General features: G+C 35.4%; 1 long non-coding RNA gene and 1 pseudogene across 1 annotated transcript in view; one reads left to right on the plus strand and one right to left on the minus strand.

Moving 5' to 3' along the window:
* The window catches only part of LOC123615698 (uncharacterized), a 229,252-nt gene that overhangs the window by 79,452 nt on the left and 125,585 nt on the right, over positions 1-24,215 (minus strand). The gene's annotated exons all lie outside the window — the stretch shown is intronic.
* LOC105065933 (nascent polypeptide-associated complex subunit alpha-like) lies at positions 17,032-17,703 on the plus strand (annotated as a pseudogene).

Consider the following 24,215-nt stretch of genomic DNA (forward strand, 5'->3'; position numbering starts at 1 on the left):
GAACTTTAATCAATTAATGAGTCCATTTATTTAGGAGCAATTTTGAGCATAGCATTTTACTATCGTGCTCTTTCTTTTTCTCATATTTTAATTAAATGATCATTAGTGCTTACTTTTTAAATTAAAGGCCATACTGGTACTAACAAAGTAAATTGGAGCAGCCCCCTCTTTTCTCATTGAAATGTAAAATAACACGCTTTACTATAAGCGGTCCTTTGTTTAAAATCTGTAAGGGTAAAAAATAAATTTACTCACTCTGGGATTTTTCAAGTGGATGATGATAAAGGTATATTAAAACTAAAAATCAATGCAATTAATCAAAAGAGTGTCATAAAACAGGAGGGTGGCATTTACATGCACTGCATCAGTGATAGAAGAGGTAAAACTTTTCAAGAAGTTAAAATAAGGAAAATGTTAATTGAATATAAAAATAAAATAAGTGATCTCATATACAGTGTTTAGAAGAGCTGCTAGACATATTTCTAGACAGGTTTTTAAATATATGTAGGAAATCTTAATTCTTTTTTGGATTACAACCTCTTCTACAAGATTTGAGATTATAGGATCCGATGCAAATAAGTTTTTTATTGCAGTTGAGACTTCCTGATAAAAGCTTAGATCAGTTTTACATGAATTCTCACAAAGTTTCCATTTGTGATTTATTCAATCCCTGTTATTTCTGATGTACAAATTTTTATCTGTTACTTCTTTCACGTAAATACCCAGAGGTTACCATTTACTTCAGATGTATACTTATTCTACGTAACACGTCTCCTATTATTCTGTTAGGATTCCATTCCTTTTTTGTTTGTTTTCTGACAGGCAAACCTAACTCTTCCTATCCTTAGTAGCCTTGTTGGAGACAGGAGAGACTTTGTCCCTTTCAAGGGAAGTAACTGAAAAGAGAAAGCATCATGAGTAAAGGTTAGTTGAGACAGAGAGGCAAAGCAAGATTCAAATGAGGTAGAGAATATAAATGTAGCTAGAATCTGAGACTTCCCCCTTTGCTCTTCCATGTTCAAAAAAAAAGATTTAATATATATGGATAGGCTGGGGGAGGGACATGATCTTGGCTCTGTTCATATGAGGAATAGAACAGTGGTCATGACTGAGGTATTGGGGTTCTGTTAATCTTCAACTGGAATTGAGAAGTAAGGACAATAGGACAGCACCGCCTTGCCAACATGTCACATTCCTAGAGGTAGAGGACCTTGTTTATAAGTTTTTTAGGACCTCAAGAAGGATTATGCCTCACTAAAGCATAGAATGTTTTGAGAAACGAATTTTGTTTTAGGCTGATGGGGGAATGGTAGCTATAGAGAGAGAGATAGCCCAAATTCCTACATATTATGGGCATGCCCTCACTTGTCCTGAGCTGGAAAGAGTCAGAGAAAGATGGAAACATGGCTCCAACCATTCAGTGAGGCCAGGAAGAGTAACAGCCACGTGAGACTATGGCCCCAACTTCTCCTTTTTCACGACATTCAGGGTAGAGTGGAGTTCATAGTATTTGGAAAATTTCAATAGTAACAATTGTAAAAATCAGCAAATGCCTTGAATTAACCTGTATTTTTGATATGTGGAAGTAACTGATATTAGAATTTCATGTCAATAATTTATCTTGTATCGTTATTTTATATTCATTACCTTTTCATGTTGAAAGCTTCCCGCAGATCCTGAAACTGTAGGAAGCCGAGTATTCTAAAGCAGATTTTTTTCATTTCTTTACTGGATTCCACAAACTCCACAAACTGAAAGACCGTAGAGTAGGCTGAATAATGGCCAGCCAAAAATATCTGGTCCTAACCCCTGGAACCTAAAAATGTTACCTTGTAAGGAAAAGGAATCTTTGCAGATGGGAGTAAGTTAAGGATTTAAAATATTCTTGTTTTATTTGGGTGGGGGGGGTAATTAGGTTTATTTATCTATTTATTCAATGGAAGTACTGGGGGATTGAACCCAGGACCTCATGCATGCTAAGCATGTGCTCTACCACTGAGCTATACCCTCCCCTCATTAAGGACCTTGATACGGAGACATAATCTGGGATTATCCAGGTGGGCCCTAAATCAAATCACAGGTGAGGGAGGCAGAGGGGGATCTGACACACATAGAAGAGGAGATAGTGATGTAATCATAGGGGTGGAGACTGGAGTGATGCAGCCACAAGGCAAGCAAGACAAGGAATAACAATAGCTACCTGAAGCTGGAAGAGGCAAGGAAACAACTTCCTCTCCTTAGAGACTTTGGAGCGAATGCAGACCTGCTGACACCTTCATTTCAACCCAGTGATAGTGATTTCAGATTTCTGGCCTCCAGAACAATGAAAGAATAAATTTCTGTCAGTATGGTAACTTATTACAGCAGATTAATTCCCCCTCCGACCCCTGCCACTAAAGATGCCCACATTCTAATTCCCAGAACATGTGAGTATGTTATGTTACATACCAAGGGGGAACTAAGGTTGCCGATGAAATTAAGGTTCCCAATCAGTGGACTTTAAGGAGATTATCTTTGATTATCTGAATGAACCCAATGCAATCACAAGGGTCCCTAAGTGGAAAAAAAGGAGGCAATAAAACCAGAATCAGATAGATGATATCATGAGAAAAACTGAACCAGCCATTGCAGGCTTTGAAGATGGAGGAAGGGACCATGAGCCAAGGAATCCAAGTGGCCTCTATAAGCTGCAAAAGTCAGGGAAATGGGTTCTCTCCTAAAATCTCCAGAAAGGAATGCAGCGCTGACAACATCTTGATTTTTGTCAGTGAAACCCATTTGACCTCCAGGACTATAAGATAATAAGTAGTGTTGTTTTAAGCCACTAAGTCTGTGGTAATTTGTTACAGCAGCAATAGGAACTAACAGTCTATCTCATAAGAAAAAAAATCTGAAGACATGTGCATTTCTGCTGAAAAGCCTTCAAAGTACATAACAAGTAAATACATACAAAATATTAATATTTTGTCTATGACTATAATACCCCATCTACATCCCCTGATAATCCTATAGTTTCCTTTTCAAATCTAATGGTGGCATGTATACAATCAGATACAAGTATAACTTTCATGGCTATTAAATACTAAGAATGTCATTAGTTTCATGGACTTTTAATTCAAAATAAAATGTAAATATTACTGCTTATAAAAAACCAATTTACTTTGTTGGTGTGATGGTTAATTTTATGTGTCTACTTGATTATATCACAGGGTGCCCAAATATTTGGCTAAACATTTATTTCTCAGCGTGTCTGTAAGAGTACTTCCAGATGAAGCTAGCATGTGAAATGGTGGATTCAGTAAAGCGGCGTGCTCTCCTCAATGTGAGCAGGCATCATCCAATCTGTTGAGAGCCTAAATATTTCAAAAAGACAAAGGAAGAAGTCAGTCTCAGCATTCCTGCCTTATTTCTTGAGCTAAGACATCAATCTTCTCTCTCCTGCCCTTGGCATTCCAGGTTCTCAGAAATAATGGATAAGCTGGACTTCATTAAAATTAAAAACTTCTGCTCTGTGAAAGACAATAGCAAGAGAATGAGAAGACAAGCCACAGACTGGGAGAAAATATTTGTAAAAGACACATCTGGTAAAGCACTGTTACTCAAGATATACAAAGAACTCTTAAAACTCAGTAAGAAAACAACCAACCCGATTAAAAAAAAAAAAAAAATAGACCAAAGATCTTGATAGCCATCACATGAAAAAACAGATACAGATGGCAAGTAAGCATATAAAAGATGCCACATCATATGTCTTCAGGGAAATGCAAATTAAAACAGCAAGATACCACACACCTATTAGAATGGCCAAAGTCCAGAACGCTGACACCACCAAACACCGATAAGCTTGTAGAGCAACAGGAACTCTCATACACTTCTGGTGGGAACACAAAATGGTACAGTCACTTTCTACAAAATACTGTGACAATTTCTTACAAAGCCAACCATACTCTTAGCATAATATCTAGCAACCGTGCTCCTTGGTATTTACCCAAAGTAGTTGAAAACTTTGGTCCACACAAAAGCCTGCACAAAGATGTTTACAGCAGCTTTACTGATAACTGCCTAAACTGGAAAACAAGCAAGATGGCCTTCAAGAGTTGAAGGGATAAATGAACAGTGGTACATCTAAACAACGTAATATTATTAAGCACTAAAAAGAAATGAGCTATCAAGCCATGAAAAGACAAAGAGGAAATTGAAATGCATATTACTAAGTGAAAGAAGCCAATCTGAAAGGACTAAATACTATACAATTCCAACTATATAACATTGTGGAAAAAGCAAAACTATGGGGACAATGAAAAGATCAGTGGTTGCCAGAGGTGGCTAGCAGGGAGAGACGAACAGGCAGAGCACAGAGGATTTTTAGGGCAGTGAAAATATTCTGTATGATATTATAATGATGGTTATATATCACTATTCATTTGACCAAAACCACAGAACATACAACACCAAGAGTAAACTCTAAGGTAAATCATGGAATTTAGGTGATGATGTTGTGTCAATGTAGGTTCATCCTTGAGAAAAGAATGTGCCATTCTGATGAGTGATGTTAGTTAATAGGGGAAGCTAAGTATGGGTGGGGGCAAGGGGACACAGGAAATCTCTGTACCTTCCTCTCAATCTTGTAAACTGAAAACTGCTCTAAAAAAATAAGGTCTTTAGTAAAAAAAAAGTAAACAAAAGTACAAGATTTATACAATTCGTTTTACAGGAATTAGAAACAAAGAATCTACTTGTGTCATGATTTAAAATTTAATGTTTCCACAGTCTTGATTTTAACTATTCAATTCAAATAAGCATCTAAACTTAGACACCAAGCAAAAATATTAGCCATTACTGAAGCAAACACAATGCAGATGTAAATTTAATTATCAACATCTTGTCTCATGAGATTCAACAATCTTCTGTTAAGCATGGCCAGACAATACAAAAATTTTCCCCATAGACATTCCGATATTTCATTTATAATTTCCAGTTGTCTAACATTTCACAGTAATCAAACATGCGAAATAAAAATGTATAAATCAAAATCTGGAACCAAAAATCAGTTTTCTCTAAAACTAGCTCCCATTTCTTAATTGCGACATCTTGCTTAGAATTTTAGAAGTGTGATCTTTTCTCCTAACCAGTTTCTACTGGAAATTTTATTTGCCTAATGCTTACTCATTTATTTATTCAAGATACCCTCTAAGTAATATCAGATCTGTGGTTATTGGGAGATTTAACATGTCTTCCCTAAATACAGAAAAGGAATATTATCATTTCCTTTCAGTGCATTTTTTTTAAACAGATACATCGCCAGATTTCCTTATTGTTACTACTATTGTTATTCTTAGGTAATACGACTTTATCCTCTATTGTTTCTTGTGGCTGTCTTTAACTTTGCATTATGGATTTCTGTCATAATTCTATTCGTGCCATCAAGTCACCGCACAACTTGCTGGCCTTTTTGGAAGCCTTTTCAGGGAAGCCACACATTCATCATAGTCAACTACACTCTAATTTCTCAAGACACTGCCAAACATTTCATTAGTCTGTGATATGCTAAATACAATACAGCCAATCCTGTTTTATAAGAAGCTTATTTTTCTAGGTAAAGAGCCACCATGTGAGGTCAACTTTTAAGTACTCAATTCATAGGAATCACAACATGCTTTTGAAATTTGTATTAAACTACTCAGTGCTCTGACCTATTGGATGACTTCATGTCAGAATAGATTGGAGTTTTCAATTCAGCAATCTGCTTCAACAGTGCTGTCAAAAACTAGCAAGATTGTGGGAGTGATTCTAAGTAGACTCTGAGAATGTTTATTGATGCAACTGATGCTGCCATTAAAGTCTCTATCCTTATATTGATAAGCTGGTCAGTGCACCACAAGACAAATGCCCTTTTTAAAAAGGATCAGCAAGCACAATGCACATTTCATTTCTGATCCTTTTTTCCTTGGGCTTTACTAAATATGGCAGTAAAGTCGAACGAAATTTTAATAATTGGTAGCCATATTATTTTTCAAATGTCACGAGCCAGAGAGACACAGAAAATAAACTTGGCTAATAAATCACAATCATAGTAACAGAGCTAACAGACCCAAGAATTCCTCAAATTTCATCGTTTAAAGAGATCAGCTCACTTAACACTAAAATGTATCTATCCTCAGGCTGAATAATAACATCTGTGGAACAGCACCCAGCAAAGTTATGAAGTTAAGGATATCTAATTGAGACACTAGAAGGAATTATGTCTGTTAGGCCTGAATCTTTAAGGAGCCATTGACATCTAATGGCTTATAAGTAGTAAGGTGGGAAAATTTGATTCTTAAGAAAATGATAAACCATGAGAGGTAAATTCCAGAGGCATGCAGAGTAGGTGCCCAGTTAATTCAAAGGCTGATTTTCCAGAAGGCAAATCTTTATCTGGTAAGAGTGTCTAGCTCTTGACTCACCTAATATTTGAATGCAAAGTACTCGTCGAAAGAGGATGGCTCCTTCCTATATCTCTCCCAGAACCCTCAACCCAACAATAGCTTTTTTTTTTATGAAATTGACTCTTATTCAATCAGGAACCAAAGTTGATCCCTAAAGCCCATTCCATTCCCAGCCTCTTACAGAAAAACAAAAATTTCGAGCTAGAAATCCACTTGCAGAATTACCTATTTCAATGACCTAATACCAACTGAAGTACAAAAGGGGAATGTGGCTTACTCAAAACATAACTATTAAGTGATCAAATTAGGACTCTGGAGCCAAGGCATCTGGGGTCTCAGTTTAGGGCACTTTCTACTTTACTGTCTATCTTGCTGCCTCTATGGATGAGAATAGTGACCTAGATGGAGAATTAGGAATCCACTGCTTTTTTCCCCCACTAACTTTCACTTTGCCCTTGCATAGATCGCATTTGCCTTTACTAAATTGTAACGTTTTAAAAAGCAGGATTGAAATAGTGGTTTGAAATGGACACTGACATAACTGAATCACAGGCATATTTACATGAACTACACAATGATGTGGTTGACACTGCAGACTACTTTTCCTCGTAAATATTGTAAGTGCCTAGGCTCAAAACGATTATGATAGGCTTTATATGGCTAATATAAAGTTTGGAAATTCTCCATATCATTGACAGTCTGGTGGTGGGAGTAGAAAATACTGTCTAGATAAAGTACTAAGGTGCTTGAAGTGACTGAGTCGATGCAGAATTTATGAGGAAATGCTAAGGTAGCAATTACAGATAAATGGAGTATTAAGGCAAAGGAAGTAAAACTTGGATTTATTTCTTCATTGCAAGAGAAAAGCAATTGAGACCGTATGGAGAAGGAAGCTCAGACTCAGTGATCCCTGACTACCTGTTTTACAACTAGAGCTGGTTTATCCAGCACAGAAAGACAAGGACATATGAAACTGAATTATTTTGAGGAAAGAGAAAACCTTAAAGAAATGGTTGAAAATAATTAAACTGGCTAAAAACAAAGAATCATGTAAGATGTGGTAATTAGTCACCAACTTAAAAAAAATAAAAGAAAATAAGAGAGTCATTTGGGTTTCATGTGACATTGCCACTAGTTCTGGGAATGGAATGGAATAAGAAAACAAATGAACAAGAATCTGGAGACTGAGCTTGGCCACACGGTAAGGGGGATCCTAACTGAAAACAGAGATGTGATGAGAAACCAGAACAAAAATATGCAGTTAGTCAAGGCCTGCCTAGAAAGAGATAAAGGTGCAAAAGAAGAGAATGAGTTCATTCAAGTCAAGAGGGCTATAAAGGAAATAAAAAAGGAATTTTAGCAAAGACACCAGAAATTCTAAAGAAAAAGCAGGCCAATGAAGATAGGTTAAAAAAGAAAATACACTGAGGAATCTGCCTTTCATAAATTGCCGATATCAAACTATAGATTGGTGTTCTTAAATATTATATAAAGCACCATTATTATACTATAATACAACTTTCACAGTATCCAGATACTGACATTATGTATATGCTGAGAATTTCCGAATATAAAATAACCTAAAACATCTTTTCTCCAAAAAAGCAAAGCCGGGGGGAGGGGAGGGGGAGGAAGAAGAAAAGTTTATCTAGTGAACTTAAATGAAAAATAACAAACAATTTTAAGAAAGGAATGAAACCAAAATAGGATGAGACCAACCTCAAATGGGGAAATACAAAAACAATGAAAGAGTATAATTTTAAAATATTGGCATGGCTATGAATTTGGGCAAGTTATTGCTAGACAATATTCAATCCATAAGGATACTAGAGCATAAAACTGGACAGTCATATATGCAGATTATAATGGGCACTTAGTCTACTTGCACTGTAGTAAAGAAAAAAATGCCTTTTTAAGTGTAAAATGTTAATGATAAAATGAAAATGAATATGAAAGGAAAAATTAAAAGGTGTATCACATAGCTAGGAGTGCTGTCTTTAGTACCATGTAGCTTTGATAAAATTTTTTGTGGATGGATACTTGACAACCGGAATTCAGCACTGGTTCTTCCACTGTTTTTTTTAAATTGAAGCACAGTTGATCTACAACATTATATTAGTTTCAGGTGTACAACATAGTGATTCAATATTTTTATAGATTATACTCCATTTAAAGTTATAAAATATTGGCTCTATTCCCTGTATTGTACAATATATCCTTGTACCTTATTTATTTTATACATAGTAGTTTGGACCTCTTAATCCCCTACCCCTATCTCGACCCTCCCCTCTTCCCTCTCCACACTGGTAACCACTAGTTTGTTGTCTTTGATTGTCAGTCTGTGTTGTTATATTCACTAGTTTGTTTTATTGTTTAGATTCCATGTATGAGTGATAATGTACAGTATGTCTTTCTCTGTCTGACTTATTTCACTAAGCATAATACCCTCCAGGACCATCCATGCTGTTGCAAATGGCAAACTTTCATTCTTTTTCTGGCTGAGTAGTATTCCAGATAGTATACACATCTATGTATCTATGTCTATACCTATATCTGTATCTACCACATCTTTATCCATTCATCTGTGGATGGACACTTAGGTTGCTTCCATATCTTGGCATTTGTAAATAATGCTGCTGTGAACATTGCGGTACATGTGACTTTTCAAATTAGTGTTTTCATTTTCCTTCTGATATATGCCCAGGAGTGGAGTTACTGGATCATAAGGCAGTTCTACTTTTAGTTTTATGAGGTAACTCCATACCATTTTCCATAGTGGTTTCACCAATTTATATTCCCATCAACAGCATAGTAGGGTTCCCTTTTCTCCATATCTTTGCCAGTACTTGTTATTTGTGGTCTTTTTATGATAATCATTCTGACAGGTGTCAGACAATATCTCATTGGGGTTTTGATTTGAGTTTCTCTGATAATTAGTGATGTTGGGCATTTTTTAATGTGCTTGTTTGGCCACCTTCTTTGGAAAAATGTCTATTCAGGTCTTCCACCCATTTTTCAATCAGGTTGTTTTTTTTTTTTTTTTTGATACTGTCTTGTATGAGTTGCTTATATATTTTAGGCATTAACCCCTTATTGGTCATCATTTGCAAATATTTTCTCCCATTCAGTAGGTTGCCTTTTCCTATTGTTGATGATTTCCTTCACTGTGCAAAAGCTTTTAAGTTTAATTAGGTCCCATTTACTTTTGTTTCATTTGCCTTAGGAGAGATAGATCCAGAAAAAATATTGCTACAGTTTATGTCAAAGAGTGTTCTGCCTATGTTTTCCTGTAGGAGTTTTATGGCTTACAGTCTTACATTTAGGTCTTTAATCCATTTTGAGTTTATTTTTGTATATGGCATGAGAAAATGTTCTAATTTAATTCATTTACAGGTAGCTGTCCAGTTTTACCAGCACCATTTATTGAAGAGACTGTCTTTTCCCCATTGCATATTCTTGCCTCCTTTGTTATAGACTGACTATATGTATGTGGGTTTATTTCTGGGCTCTCTATTCTGTTCCATTGATATGTTTCTGTTTTTGTGTTGGTACCATACTGTTTTGATTACTGTGGCTCTGTAGTATAGACTGAAGTCAGGTAGCCTGATACCTCCAGCTTTGTTCTTTTTGCATGATATTGCTTTGGCTATTTGGGGTTTCTTGTGGTTCCATATAAATTGTAGGATTATTTGTTCTAGTTCTGTGAAAAATGTCATAGGTATTTTGATAGGGATTGAATTAAATTTGTAGATTACTTGGGTAGTATGGACATTTTAGCAATATTAATTCTCCCAATGCATGAACATGAAACATCTTTCCATTTCTTTGTATCGTCTTCAACTTCCTTCAACAATGTTTTATAGTCTTCAGATCTCTAATTTTAGGTCTTTCATCTCCTTGATTAAGTTTGCTCCTAGGTATTTTATTCTTTTTGATGTAATTTTCAGCAAGATTATTTTCTTGGTTCTTGCATTTTTTAAAAGTTAACCTTTAGATCCCACAAAAGGGATAAATGACCTTTATTATTATAGCATATTTGATTTTCACTTTTCCACAAAGTATTTAGTTTTGGATATATTTTCCTTAAAATATCCACAGAGAAGTGAGAGGTCCTATTCCAGACTTGGAAAATAAAGAATGTTTAGAGCTCAATCTCTCTCTCTCTCTCTCTCACACACACACACACACACACACACACAGAGTCCCCTATTATTGCATGTCAGATAAAATGTTGATAGGTCATAATTCAAATACTCAAAATTTTGAGCATACCAGTAACACACATATACACAATTTGGTCAAAACTCTGGAGAGCTAAGGTCAGTATAAATTTAGCCCAATCCTCTGATTCTTTGAGATGTATAGTGTTGCACATGAATCACTGATGTTCAGATGTCCCTACAAGTCATTCAACCAGCAAAGAAAGATATATGTAATTGTCTTCAGTGTATAGAGCTCTCTTGGACCAGAAAGCAGATGAATTCATTTTTACAAGTATTTTTCAATAACAAGTTATACAATAAAATGTTTTCTTCTTATTTAACCCCTAGCTTTCCCAGGAACTCAAAGTAAACAAAATGTCTAGCCCTGAACATTCTAGGCAATCAAGGCTTTGAAACATTTAGTAAACATGTATAACTGTCAATGGAAGTGTTGACCAAACGTAGATGAGAAGGCCACATTTATTTGTAAAGGTTAAGTAGCAAGGAGAAGAGTCCAAAAGGAGTAATGATGTGAAACTGTACAAGGACATCTCCAAAACAGCTTATATGTGCGTTTTGTGTGGAACAGTCTCTAAGAAGTCATAAAATCTTCATTGCTTAGCCATTTAAAAATCAGAGCATATAAAGGCAGACTTAAAATGCTTAATTATTCCTCTGATTTTTTCCCTGAATAATTAATATGGATTTTACCCTAATCCAGTGGTGGAGAATTCTTATTTAAAAAAAAAAACACAGTTCACAGTTAGCATCATGAAACTTATAAAAGCCACCAATATTATCAGGAAAGTATTCTCAGGAATTCTTGAGTGATTAAACTGAGTTTGACCATTTTTTATAGATACAAAATACAAGGTGCTAAAAAAGCTAATACTTTTTTACAGACTACACACAAACAATATTTTCCTTAAAAATTAGCAAGAACTCAGATGTTTTCTACTTATATGAGATCAGTAGAACTGCTTGTTGTAATACTGATTGCCTTATGAAACAGGCATGATGCCCTTAAATAAAATCCATTTCAGGAAGTCCATAACACTTCTAAAGCATAAACATTCCCATGTATGTTTTAGAATCCAAGGCAAGGCCATAGAGTTAAAAATAAAAAGTCCTTAATTCAATCTTTTACCTGGGGGAGGTAAGATCATATTAATGTTTTAGAGAAATGTTTCTCAAAACGTCATATGCAGCATCACAATTTGCCTAAGAAGTTGGTTACTTTTAAATAGACATTTCTGGGCTTCACTTCAGACATCTTTGGGCCCAGCAATATGCATTTGACCAAGCCCTTCAGGTCATTCTGGAGTAAGGTAAAGCTGGAGAATCACTGACAGGAACAGAGAATTTAAATGAGACAGCTAGAAGAAATAAGGCATAGATTTTCATATTTTCATTGTTCCAATGTCATTAGTGGGGAGTTATTTCAAGATGGTGGAGTAGAAGTAGCTGGAGTTCACCTCCTCTCACAGACACACCAATGTCATTAGTATATTATATTCTAATCTTCCTGCTACCCAGAATAATTTTCCTAGGACAAAATACAAGACAGAGAATCACACAGGACTATAATTTCTTGAAACAAAACCAACAATTATATTCCACAGAACTCCATCTCAATATACATGTCTATATATTTTCTTAAGTGGTTCCAAAGAAGACCCCTAAGGCATAAACCCTGATTTTAATCCAAGGCTAGCATATTATTTATAAAACAGAAAAGACTGATGTGAACTCCGCTTGTCTCTGAAGGCTCAAAGCAAATTCGGAAGGCCTTATCAATTTCAACCAGTTTGTGTCAGTTACTTTAAAAGGGGCAGCTTTAAAAGCTTTTTTTTGGTGAGGTGGGTATAGTTCAAGTGGTAGAGTGCGTGCTTAACATGAACAATGTCCTGGGTTCGATTCCCAGTACCTCCTCTAAAAAAATAAATAAATAAACAAATAAATAAACCTAATTACCCCCTAATAAAGGTTTTTTTAAAAGAACATCAACATTTCATAACAATATATTGCATTTTGTTCCTTGTTTATCCAAATTATTCCATTTTGAACAAGAGTTCTTTAAGAGAATGTTGGACAAGGAACATGACAGTTTGAGTTCTTTAAACCTTGTTTATTTGCAATATCCCTTGCTAATATAAATAATATTTTACATAATTTTGATATACTGTTTTTGTTTGCTTATTTATTCACAGTAGAGCAGATGCTCACATGAAGGGTTTCAAGTTGATCTGATTTATCTGTGTATTTTTCAAACTAATAATAAATCACTGTACTGATGGCCCAATCCATTTTTGCCATTTATTATTCCATTTTATCACCTACTTAATTTTCTAAATCAATCTTTATTTTATAAAAAGCTTGTCCTCTTCCCCTTCTGTGTCACAGTGTCATGCTATACATTTTGATCCCTATGGAGCAAGGACAGAGCCAGAATCATGAGGTAGATACAGGGCAGAACAGAAAAGGCAGAGATACTATTTGGTAACATATCAGAGTGGGGAAGATGGGATATGAAAATGATCTTAACTTCATTTCAAGAGAAACCTTCCTTATAATGATTAATTCCACAGTTATGCCCTTTTTAAAAAAGTTAATAAGACTGTGTCATTTGGTAATATAATTTATAAACTGGAGCTAGGCACATGATCTCATATCTAAAAATCTATGACTACATTTATGATTCATTCAATTTTCTTATGTGAAAGTAAAGCTCTTGTCTCCGGAAATAATCTATCCTCTTTCTGATAATTTATTTCCACATTTGAATGTTCAAAGTTCATTTGGAAGTTTAAAAAATTACTCCAGTACCCGTTTGTTTAAATTAAATTAAAACCAAGAATGTAGTATAATTTTGAATACCCACTTCTAATTGTTATTATATTCATTCATTCCATTACTTATTTGTTTTAGCATCTAACCACATGCCGGACACTGATCCATCTGGACTTTTCAAATTTTGATATAATAGGCATGAACTCTAAAATGCAGATTCAGATTCAGGATGTCTGGACTAGGGCCCCAGAAATCAGATTATACTGACTGCCCTTTGAGCAGCAAGGGTCTAATTTGAAAAGGATGAAGAAAGCTACATCTCAATAATACCATCCCATAATAATCTGTGATCTGGCATTGTAGACTGCAGTCAAGAAAGGATTGTAGTAGTTTTAAAACTGCAACAAAAGCTAAGTAATTTAATATGACCCAGTACCCAAAAGACAGTTAACACTATCAGAACACAACGATTAGTGCCGAAGTCGGAGGGAAAAATATGATACAGAGAGCATTCTATACTGTGAGGATTAACAACTTCTTGCTAGTTGAGATAACTTATTGCTGTAGCTGGAATTTTAAAAATTTAAGGAGAGAAGGAGGGAGCTTGGCTGATCTTGAAGGCAATCAATAAATACTTTTGTTGAAGAGCCACAGAAACCCCAGCATGGTACTCTCAGGCTAAAAGGGAATCTCTCTAATCACCTCTAGCTGTTGACTTAATGAGAACTATGCTGTATTCCCACGACTGAGAACAACAACAACAAAAATACCATGAGACCAACTAAGGAATGTTTTCCCAAGTGGGCAGGGAACACAAGTAGAAAAGCAAAATGGACTTAGCTACAGCAAATTTTAGAAAACAGGAGTACAACATCCCTTTCCTCTGTTTCCAAAGGAGTCATTGTGGACTTTTGGGTACAGACTAAAAGGAATTAGACATACAAAGAGGAATTTGTTCCAAGAAGAGTAATCCACACCCATGTTTATTTTCTGCAGGTTTACACTTACTCATATATAGATCTAACTGAATATTCATTTGAATCATTTCATGAATACCATTTAGGAAACTGGCATTAACACTCTAATTATGCTCTTGGATATTAGTTTGTTCTCATATAAGATGACCTGACTTTCGATCAGAAATCATAGCAAGGATAGGGGAGGGTATAGCTCAAGTGGTAGAGCACATGCTTAGCATGCACGAGGTCCTGGGTTCAATCCCCAGTACCTCCATTAAAAAACTAGTAATAAATAAATAAATGCACCTAATGACCTCCCCCCCAAAAAGAAATAAAAATACATAAGTAAAAATTTAAAAAAGAAATCATAACACAGGTAAATAAGGTACATATTATCTTTGTTATCATGGTAAAAATGTTCACTTCTAAACTAGTCTGGAGAACATGTCTGTTTATTCCAAACTAAATACAGAATCATTACTGTGCTCTACAGCCTTGCCAAAGCTCCCCCTCAGACCACCAAAATCTAGCAGTTAACTTTCATCTCTGTTTTCATCTTTGAATATTATAGGGCACAAGCCATTTGTCTTGGGTGAAAATCAGAAGCATCTAGATGAAGCCAAGAATTTTTGTATCATCATTCCCTATAATGTATGCGGCTGAGCTGAAATTGGTCTGCTGTATTTCCTGATTGCGTCAATTTAAGGTAATTTGTGTTGAACTGTGATTCACGAGTAGCTGAAAACTAATCAATATACTGCTTCATTTCAAACAAAAATTTAAAACAAAGGCATCTATGATAAATAACTGAAATAAAAAGGCTAAGATTTCCACTGCATTGTATTATTTTCATTTGAATGATCCTTTGTGACTGATTTGCAGGTGGTAATGACTTGCAAATGAAGTTGTCAAGAAACCAGGCTGTTGTGACCCAGTGACCAAGGTTTCAGAGCTTACAATGAACACTGGGCATTTGGAGGAGTTAGACTTTATTGCTTCTGTCCAGGGTGAGAATGCTTTTTTTGCAGCTTGATCCAAAGAACGGCGCTAATGAATATTGTCAGTCTACCATTTCGTAGTTAGAGAACAAGAGGTTAACATCACTACCTCAACACTAATTGACTGGTTGAAGTGCTTGACCAGGGAATTACTTCTTTTCCTTTTCAGTGTCTTCTCAGTAAAATAGATTACTTCCTTTTAATACCAACTCCACTTAACACTATGGTAATACTCTGTTAGAAATGAAACTCAATAGAAAATTTCAATTTATATAAAGACGGCACACCTCTGGGGTCAATTAAACTTCAAACTTCACACAAAGGTTTATTCAGTCATCAATGTGTTAAGATGATTCAAGTGGGCCAAGAGTCTGAAGAATTGAGCAAAAAAAAGAGAGGAGATAATCCAGTCTAAAAAAATGAACAGTGTGGTCACTCAGATGCTACTTGGAGATTCTACACCAGCTGATACATTTCCTTTTTAAATAACTTCAATCTAGAAACAGCTACAGCTTTCACTGACAGGCTTTTCCTAAGTACATGATTTACCGAACAGCAAATTTATCATGTGCATGTTTCAGCTCGGAGGACTGATCTAACATTCTTGCTGCACCTGCATGTAAATGTTCACATATGAAAGCAACAAGCGGAGTTGAGGAAAGGGAGAGGTCACATGGAATCAACCATCAATGAGCAGGATCTACTAAGTGCATAGTTTAATATGCTTTACCTACTTTGACTTTCACCAGAACCCTGCAATTAGAAGCACTGCGTACATCTTTCTGCTGGTTTGGGGACCTCATTGCTTTCATGTGTAAAATGGGGATATGAATGGCTCCTACCACATAGATTTGTTGTGAAGATTAAATGTGATAATACATGAAAAGCACTTTGCACATGCGTGGCTCATGATAAATGCTTAATAAATGGTAGTTATTATTACAAACAAAGGTGCAAATATGAAATTCTACAAGCATACCTGGAGTGGCGTGAGTTCTGTTCAAATGGAAGATTCATCTAGAAGTAGAGATGAAAAAGTCTGGAACGGTTGGTAAAGTCTAGTTTGTGAGGATTTTGAATGTCAGGCTAAGGCATTTAGATTCTGTAAGAAAATATTTTACTAAAAATGATCCATCCCCAGTTAAAATCCATTTATGGATTTACTACTTCAAGCCTCAGTAGTAAAAGAGATACAATTTGAGAAAGGGGAAAGCAAATGATTAAAAATATGCAGTAATATTGCCGTGCAGTACTACAGGTCGTTCTGATTGCCTTATTCATAAGTTTTATAAAATCAATCAATTTACATTTTAAGACTTCTTCCTTGCCCTACTCTACAAAATGTTTGTAAACTCCGTCCAGTTTTACTTGCTTTTTTGCAAGACTGAAGGATGTCTTGATCTGGTTAATGTGGTACTGTAAACTAAATTCCTTTTCAAGCACTTAAGGCATCAACACCAAACTCATTTGATTCTTCAAGCACCATTAAATTAAACCCTTAACAGCTCTATAAAGCGTTAGTAGCACATGTAATTATCAGTCTTTGGTGTTTATCTGTGGGACACTATCTTAAAATGGCCAACTACCCAAGTGATGGCCCTACTATCCCATCTAATCAAGGCAGGAAACAGCTCTCGCTCGCCCTCTTTCTGCCACCGTCTTGGTTCCACGTTCCCCACATAAAATGCCCAGTGAAGCCACAGAAACCGTCCCTGCTACAGAGCAGGAGTTGCCACAGCCCCAGGCTGGGACAGGGTCTGGAACAGAATCTAACAGTGGTGCATCAGTACCACAGTTCGAGGAACAGGATTCTACACAGACAACCACACAAGCCCAGTGGGCAGCAGCAGCTGAAATCGATGAAGAACCAGTCAGTAAAGCAAAACAGAGCCGGAGTGTAAAGAAGTCACGGAAAGCTATGTCCAAACTGGGTCTTTGACAGGTTACAGGGCTTACTAGAGTCACTACCTGGAAATCTAAGAATATCCTCTTTGTCATCACAAAACCAGATGTCTACAAGAGCCCAGCTTCAGATACCTGCATAGTTTTGGGGGAAGCCAAGATCGAGGATTTATCTCAGCAAGCACAGCTAGCAGCTGCTGAGAAATTCTAAGTTCAAGGCGAAGCTGTCTCAAACATTCAAGAAAACCCACAGACTCCAACTGTACAAGAGGAGAGGGAAGAGGAAGAGGTTGATGAAATAGGTGTGGAAGTTAAGGACATAGAATTGGTCATGTCACAAGCAAATGTTGTCGAGAGCAAAGGCAGTCCAAGCCCTGACAACAGTAATGATATTGTAAATGCTATTATGGAATTAACAATGTAACCTCCTGAAAAGAGGACTATTTTTTTTTTTTTTGGTGTTTCAAAAGAGTAACTGCAGCTTGGTTTGAAATTTGTACTCTTTCTATCATTAATAAAATTATGGCTTCTTGTTGGATGAAAAAAAAAAACACACACAGGAAACAACTAAGGTGATGGACAGCCATGTATGTCGCTTTCTATACTGCTGAAACCAGAGGCAGAGCATGCTAGAGCTTCTCAGTGGTAATAAACTTCTGTAAAATAGTGTGACTTTAATTAAGTTCCTTTGCTAACTGACTTAAAGTCTAGTTTACTTCTAATGCTCCAAGATGTGAATGTTTTACTTAAAATAAAATCACAAAAAGCTCCAACGTAGAAGTCATGTTACACAGTAATATATTAGGGTTGATAACTAGTTTGGGTTGATTTGCCAACCCTGCTGACATTTGGCATTCACTTTAATTTCTAGACATCTCTGATGAGAATCTGAAGCACATTTTCACCACCTCATGAACTCTGAGCAATCTGAATGGATGGTTATCAAAATACATGTGGTGATCTATGTGTGGGTTTATACAGTTATACATGTTGTATTCAATTAACCTGCATCTCACATGTAATATGGACCATCAAGCTTTGAAGAGGAGACGAGTCATTTCTTTGAGTTCATTGTTCTCCTAGCAAGGGTTTGCCTCAACTGTTTTAATAATGAAGTAGTTAAATAGTGAATAATTTTTTTTGACTAAGTGAAAAAATGTTCAATTCTTGGAACTCTTACGTTTTTACTGTACTGATACTCATCTAAACATGTATTGGCATAAATTTACTGTCAACAACAAACTAAAAGGTCATCTGACATGCAATATGACTTATGACTACCAGCAGACAAAATCGGTAAACTGTTTTTCAATGGGAATTTAATGGAGAAGGGGATGGGAGTCATGTAAGACTGATTGGGAAGTGACTACAGTGGGGACCAGAAGTGACTTGCTGAGCAAAGAGAAAGAGAAGGGTTAAAAACCACCACCGATACCACCAAAACAACACAACAGAGAGAGGAAAGATGGCCATAGACGGAAGATAAAGAAGTATGCCCAAGTTCACATGCACACGCACGTAAACACACACACCAACAATTTCTCCACTTTCCTTCTATTAAGACATAACATATGAGCCAAATATTTCATCATGGCTTAGAAAAAGAGGAAGAGGGCATACTAGATATGGTAGAGTAGCTAGCAGTATTGGGAAAGACTGGAGGTGATATTCAAATCTAAGTGCCAAAGATAAAGGAAATGCGGAGGCGGCCAGTGGAGAAAATGACTTCAAGGGGATCTGCTACAGCCTTCGGCCACTGAAAAGGAAATGCTGTATGACATCCAGTTATGAGAAGAAAGTTCAGAATCAAATAAGCATCAGTAGGAATCCAAGCTGTATCCTTTATTGATTCTATGGCCTTCGGTTACATAAAGTTTCAGTTTCTTCATAAGTAAAAGAATGGTATCTATTTTACACACTACCATCTCCTTAGTAGCAGATCAATAAACAGAAGCTAAAAATACTGTGAGTGAAATTGAAGGACGTGCACAAGCAAATTTTGCCTCCTAGTAACTGAGTTCCTATACCAATTGCTTTGTGGTAAATATGCTAACACTTTCAAGTATTTCTAAATGTATCAGAAGGGGAAAATGCATGAACACTCTTCCATAATCTAATTATCCTGGAAAGTTGTGAAAAGTTCAACCGACACAGGTTCAAATACAGAGAATCTGCAGCAGGAGTTAGCAATGAGCTAAATCCACCCAAGCTTTCTGTAACTCCATACAAAAACTTTCCTTTTTAAAATCAACTTTACAATTATTTTATGAGACTGACATGCTACCTACTGTGCTAACGAGGCACCTTACAATTATTTTAAATCAAGAGTAATACAGAAAACTATACTTAGCAGATTAGAAACTATATATAGCAGCAGAAAAACTAAGAATGGTGGATATACAAATGAAATTGTGGTACATGTGTTCATTTCATACAGAAAAAATTTATTTGGTGTGTAAATTTAGTGTGTGTCAGAAAACTAACAGGGAGTTTATTGTCAAAGATAACGTTAAAGGACTCCTCTTACACAAAACAAAACAAAACAAAACAAAATCTCACCAATAAGAAAATTCTAGGCACTCTAACTTTAGTAACAAACAAAATTATCTACGCACTATTTTTAAGTATTGCTTAACAGTAAGAAATATAATAAAGGGGATAAATGTTGGTAAGAAAGAAAACAGTATGTCATTCAATAATAACACAATAATATACCTAGAAAATCAAATAGACTAGTTTTTCAAAAGTATCAGAAATAATGCAATAATTTTTAAAAGTGATCATGTTTCTCGTTCTGCAAGTAAGGAGCTTAAAAGTCAAAACTATGTCGTAACAAGTAAAAAGCTGAACAGATTGAAAGATCAACAATTCTTGGAGCCACAGGAGAGGGGAGGACACATGGCAAACCACTGACCTCAAGATTGGAGAGACAGGCAAATACAAAGACTCTCAGTTTACCAGAGCAGAGACTCACCCATGGAAAGTCTTGAGAACCAGAGCCACGGTAGGAAACGGGAAGTGTAACTGATGAATTGTTGAAGGCTTAGTGTAGGCAACTCTTGAGGCTTAAAACTCCAGAGGGACCCAGTCGCAGGGGGTCCCACAATATTGTGAGGATTCCCATAGTAGATATCAGAGAAAAATCCCCTCCAGCTTTCAGCAGTGGGAAGGGAAAAGGAACCATTTTGAATTAATTTAGTGCTCTCTGTTCTTCTTAATAAGGCCTGCCATCAGGAGAAACTAGTTAACTGGAGCCTAACACACTGGGGTAAATTGTCAGAACCTAACTAATCTGTGGGAAAGGAAACACCCAACTCTAGCCAGCTCTATCCTCCCACATGAGAGAAGGAAAATAATTACAGCCCACTCTAGCCATCCTCTTCCACTTAAGGGGGGAGAAGAAACACAAATACTTGTGAAGTTCACAGTCCAGAGGCATTAGCTAAGAGACTAAGACCTAATCATAGCACTATGGAACTTTCCATACCCCCAACAGCAGGTCCTTTTAGCCTATACATCATGTCCGACTATCAAGAAAGTTACAAGGCATACCAAAAGGCAAGACAAACAAAAAAATCCTGAAGAGGCAGAGCAAGCATTAGAACCAGACACGGCAGAAATGCTGGAATTATCAGACCAAATATTTAAAACAACAAAAAAAGGTTTTTAAAAAGTAAAAATGATACACTAAGAAAGGAGAGAAAATAGAATCTTATGAAATGCTCAATTAATACAACAAAAGGCAGGAAATAGTGGAAGATAAAATTAGGAACAAAGAATAAGGGCAACAAATAGAAAGCAGTAATGAATATGGTAGAAATAAATCCAACTATATCTAAAACCACTTTGAATGTCAGTGGTCAAAATGCACAAATTAAATGACAGTATTGTACAAGTGTATCAAAAACATAATGTGAAATATGTTATCAACAATAAACCTACTTTAATTATAAAGACATATATAGATTAAAGGGAATTGCATAAAGAAAACTATACATGCTAACATTAATCAAAAGAAAGCAGGAGTAGCTATATTAATTTCAGACAGAGCAGACTTCAAGGTAAGGAAAGTTATCAGGGATAAAGGTCATTACATAGTGAAAAAGGGGTCAAATTCTCCAATAAGACATAAAAATTCTTTTTTTAATTATATTTTTATTGACATGCAGTTGATTTACAATGTCAGTTTCATGTATACAGCAAAGCAATTTAGTTATACATATACATACAAATATTTATATATATTTTTTCAGATTCTTTTCCATTATAGCTTATTGCAAGAAATTGAATTTAGTTCCCCATGCTATACAGGTCTTGTTGTTTATCTATTTTATATACAGTAATGTGTATCTGTTAATCCAAAACTCCTAATTTATCTCTACCCCCACCAGACATAAAAATTCTTAATGTGCATATGCCTAACCACAGAACATCAAATTATGTGAGGCACAAACTGATAGAACCTCAAGGAGAAACAGATGACCCCACTATCATAGTTGGAAACTCAACACCCCTCTCTCAGAAACTGGATAGATCCAGCGGACAGAAAATCAGGAAGTACATAGTTGAACCCAACAACACCATCCACCATCTGGATATAATTGGCATCTATAGACTGCTTCATCCAGGAATAGCAGAATACACATTTTTCTCAAGCTCACATGTGATATGCACCAAGACAGACCACATTCTGGGCCACAAAACACATCTTAACAAATTTAAAAGAAGATAAATCATGCAATGTCTGCCCTCACACCCACCACAATGGAATTAAACTAGAAATTGTTAACAAAAATATAACTGGAAAAGCCCCAAATATGTCAAGATTAAACAACACACTTTGAAATAACACATAGGTCAGAGAAGAATAAGATTTTGAACTAAATGAAAATGAAAACATGACTTATCAGAATTTGTAGGATACAGTGAAAGCAGTGCTTAGAGGGAAATTTATAGCACTGAATGAATATGTTAGAGAAGAAGAAAGAACTAAAATCAATCATCTAAGTTTCTACTAGAAGACAAGCAAATTAAATGCAAAGCATGCAGAAGAAAAGAAATAATAAGAATCAGAGTAAAAAATCAATGAAACTGAAAATAGAAAAACAATAGGAAAAAAATCAACAAAATCAAAAACCATTTCTTTGAAAAGATCAATAATCAATAAGCCTTTAGCCAGGCTAAGAAAAAATAAATAAGACACAAGTTACCAATATCAAAAATGAAACAGAAGACATAACTAGAGATTCCATGGACATCAAAAGGATAATAAAAGAATAGTTCAAACAACTCTATGCCCATAACTTTGATAACCTAGATGAAATTGAATAATTCTTTGAAAGACATATTCTGCCAAAACTCACACAAAAAGAGAGGTGTATATCCATCAGCAAAATTGAACCAATAAATAATAACCCTCCCAGACAGAAAGTATCAGACCCAGATGGGTTTACTATTGAATTATACCAAACAATTAAGGAATAAATTGTACCAATTAGCTACAATCTCTTTCAGATGATAAAAGCAGAGGGAATAATTCCTAACTCATTTTATGAGGCCAGTATTACCTTAATATCAAAACCAGGCAAAGACATTACAAAAAAAAGAGTACTACACACTAATATATCATGAATGAAGTTGCAAAAATCCTCAACGAAATATTAGCAAATCAAATCCAAAAAAGTATAAGAATTATGCACAATGACTAAATGGGGTTTATCCTACTTGTGGAAGGCTGGGTCAACATTTGAAAATCAAATAATATAATCTATCGTATCAATAAACTAAAAAGGAGCTATCACATGATCAGGAGCATATCAATAGAGGCAGGAGAAGCATTTGACAGAATCCAACTGCCATTCATGATAAAACCTCTCAGCAAATTAAAAATAGAGGGGGACTTTCTCAATTTGATAAAGACTATCTTCAAAAACTCTACAGCTAACATGATATGTAATAATGAGAAACCTGATACTTTCCCACTAAGATCAGGAACTAGACAAGGATATCCCCTCTCTCTACTCTTTTTCAACATTGTATTAAAAGTCTTTGTGAATGCAATAAGGCAAGAAAAGAAAAGAAAAGAAAAGGTATACAGATTGGGAAGGAAGATATAAAACTGTCCACTTTCACTGATGACATGATCATCTACATAGAAAATCTGAAGAATTGACAGAAAAACTCCTGAAACTAATAAGCAATTACAGCAAGTTTGCAAGATGCAAGGTTAGTATACAAAAAGTCAATTGCTTTCCCATATATCAGTAATGAACAACTAGAGTTTGAAATTAAAACACAATACCATTTAAATTAGTACCCAAAAAAGTGAAAAAGTTAGGTATAAAACTAACAAAATATAAACAAAACCTATATAAGGAATACTACAAAACTCTGATGAATGGAATCAAAGAATTAAATAAATGTAGAGATATTCTGTATTCATGGATAGAAAGAATCAATATTGTCAAGATGTCAGTTATTTCCAACTTGATCTATAGATTCAATGCAATCCCAATCAAAATCCAAGCATGTTATTTTATGAATATTGACAAACAGATTTTAAAGTTTATATGGAAACAAAAGACCCACAAAAATATTGAATGAGAAAAACAAAGTTGGAGGACTGATGTTATACAACTTCAAGACTTACTGTAAAGCTGCAGTAATCAATACAGTGTGTACCGATGAAAAATAAAATAGAATAGATCAATGGATCAGAAAAGAGCCCAGAACTAGACTCCCATAAATATAGTCAACTGATTTTTGAGAAAGTAGCAAAATCAATATAATGGAGCAAAGACAGTCTCCTCAATAAATGGTGCTAAAACAACTGTACATGCACCCTTCACAAAAATGAGCTCAAAATGGATCTTATACCTTAATGTAAAATGCAAACCTATAGAAACCTAGAAGACAACATAAGAGAAAACCTGGATG

Source organism: Camelus bactrianus, chromosome X, assembly GCF_048773025.1.
Source record: "Camelus bactrianus isolate YW-2024 breed Bactrian camel chromosome X, ASM4877302v1, whole genome shotgun sequence".
NCBI classification, from domain to species: domain Eukaryota; kingdom Metazoa; phylum Chordata; class Mammalia; order Artiodactyla; family Camelidae; genus Camelus; species Camelus bactrianus.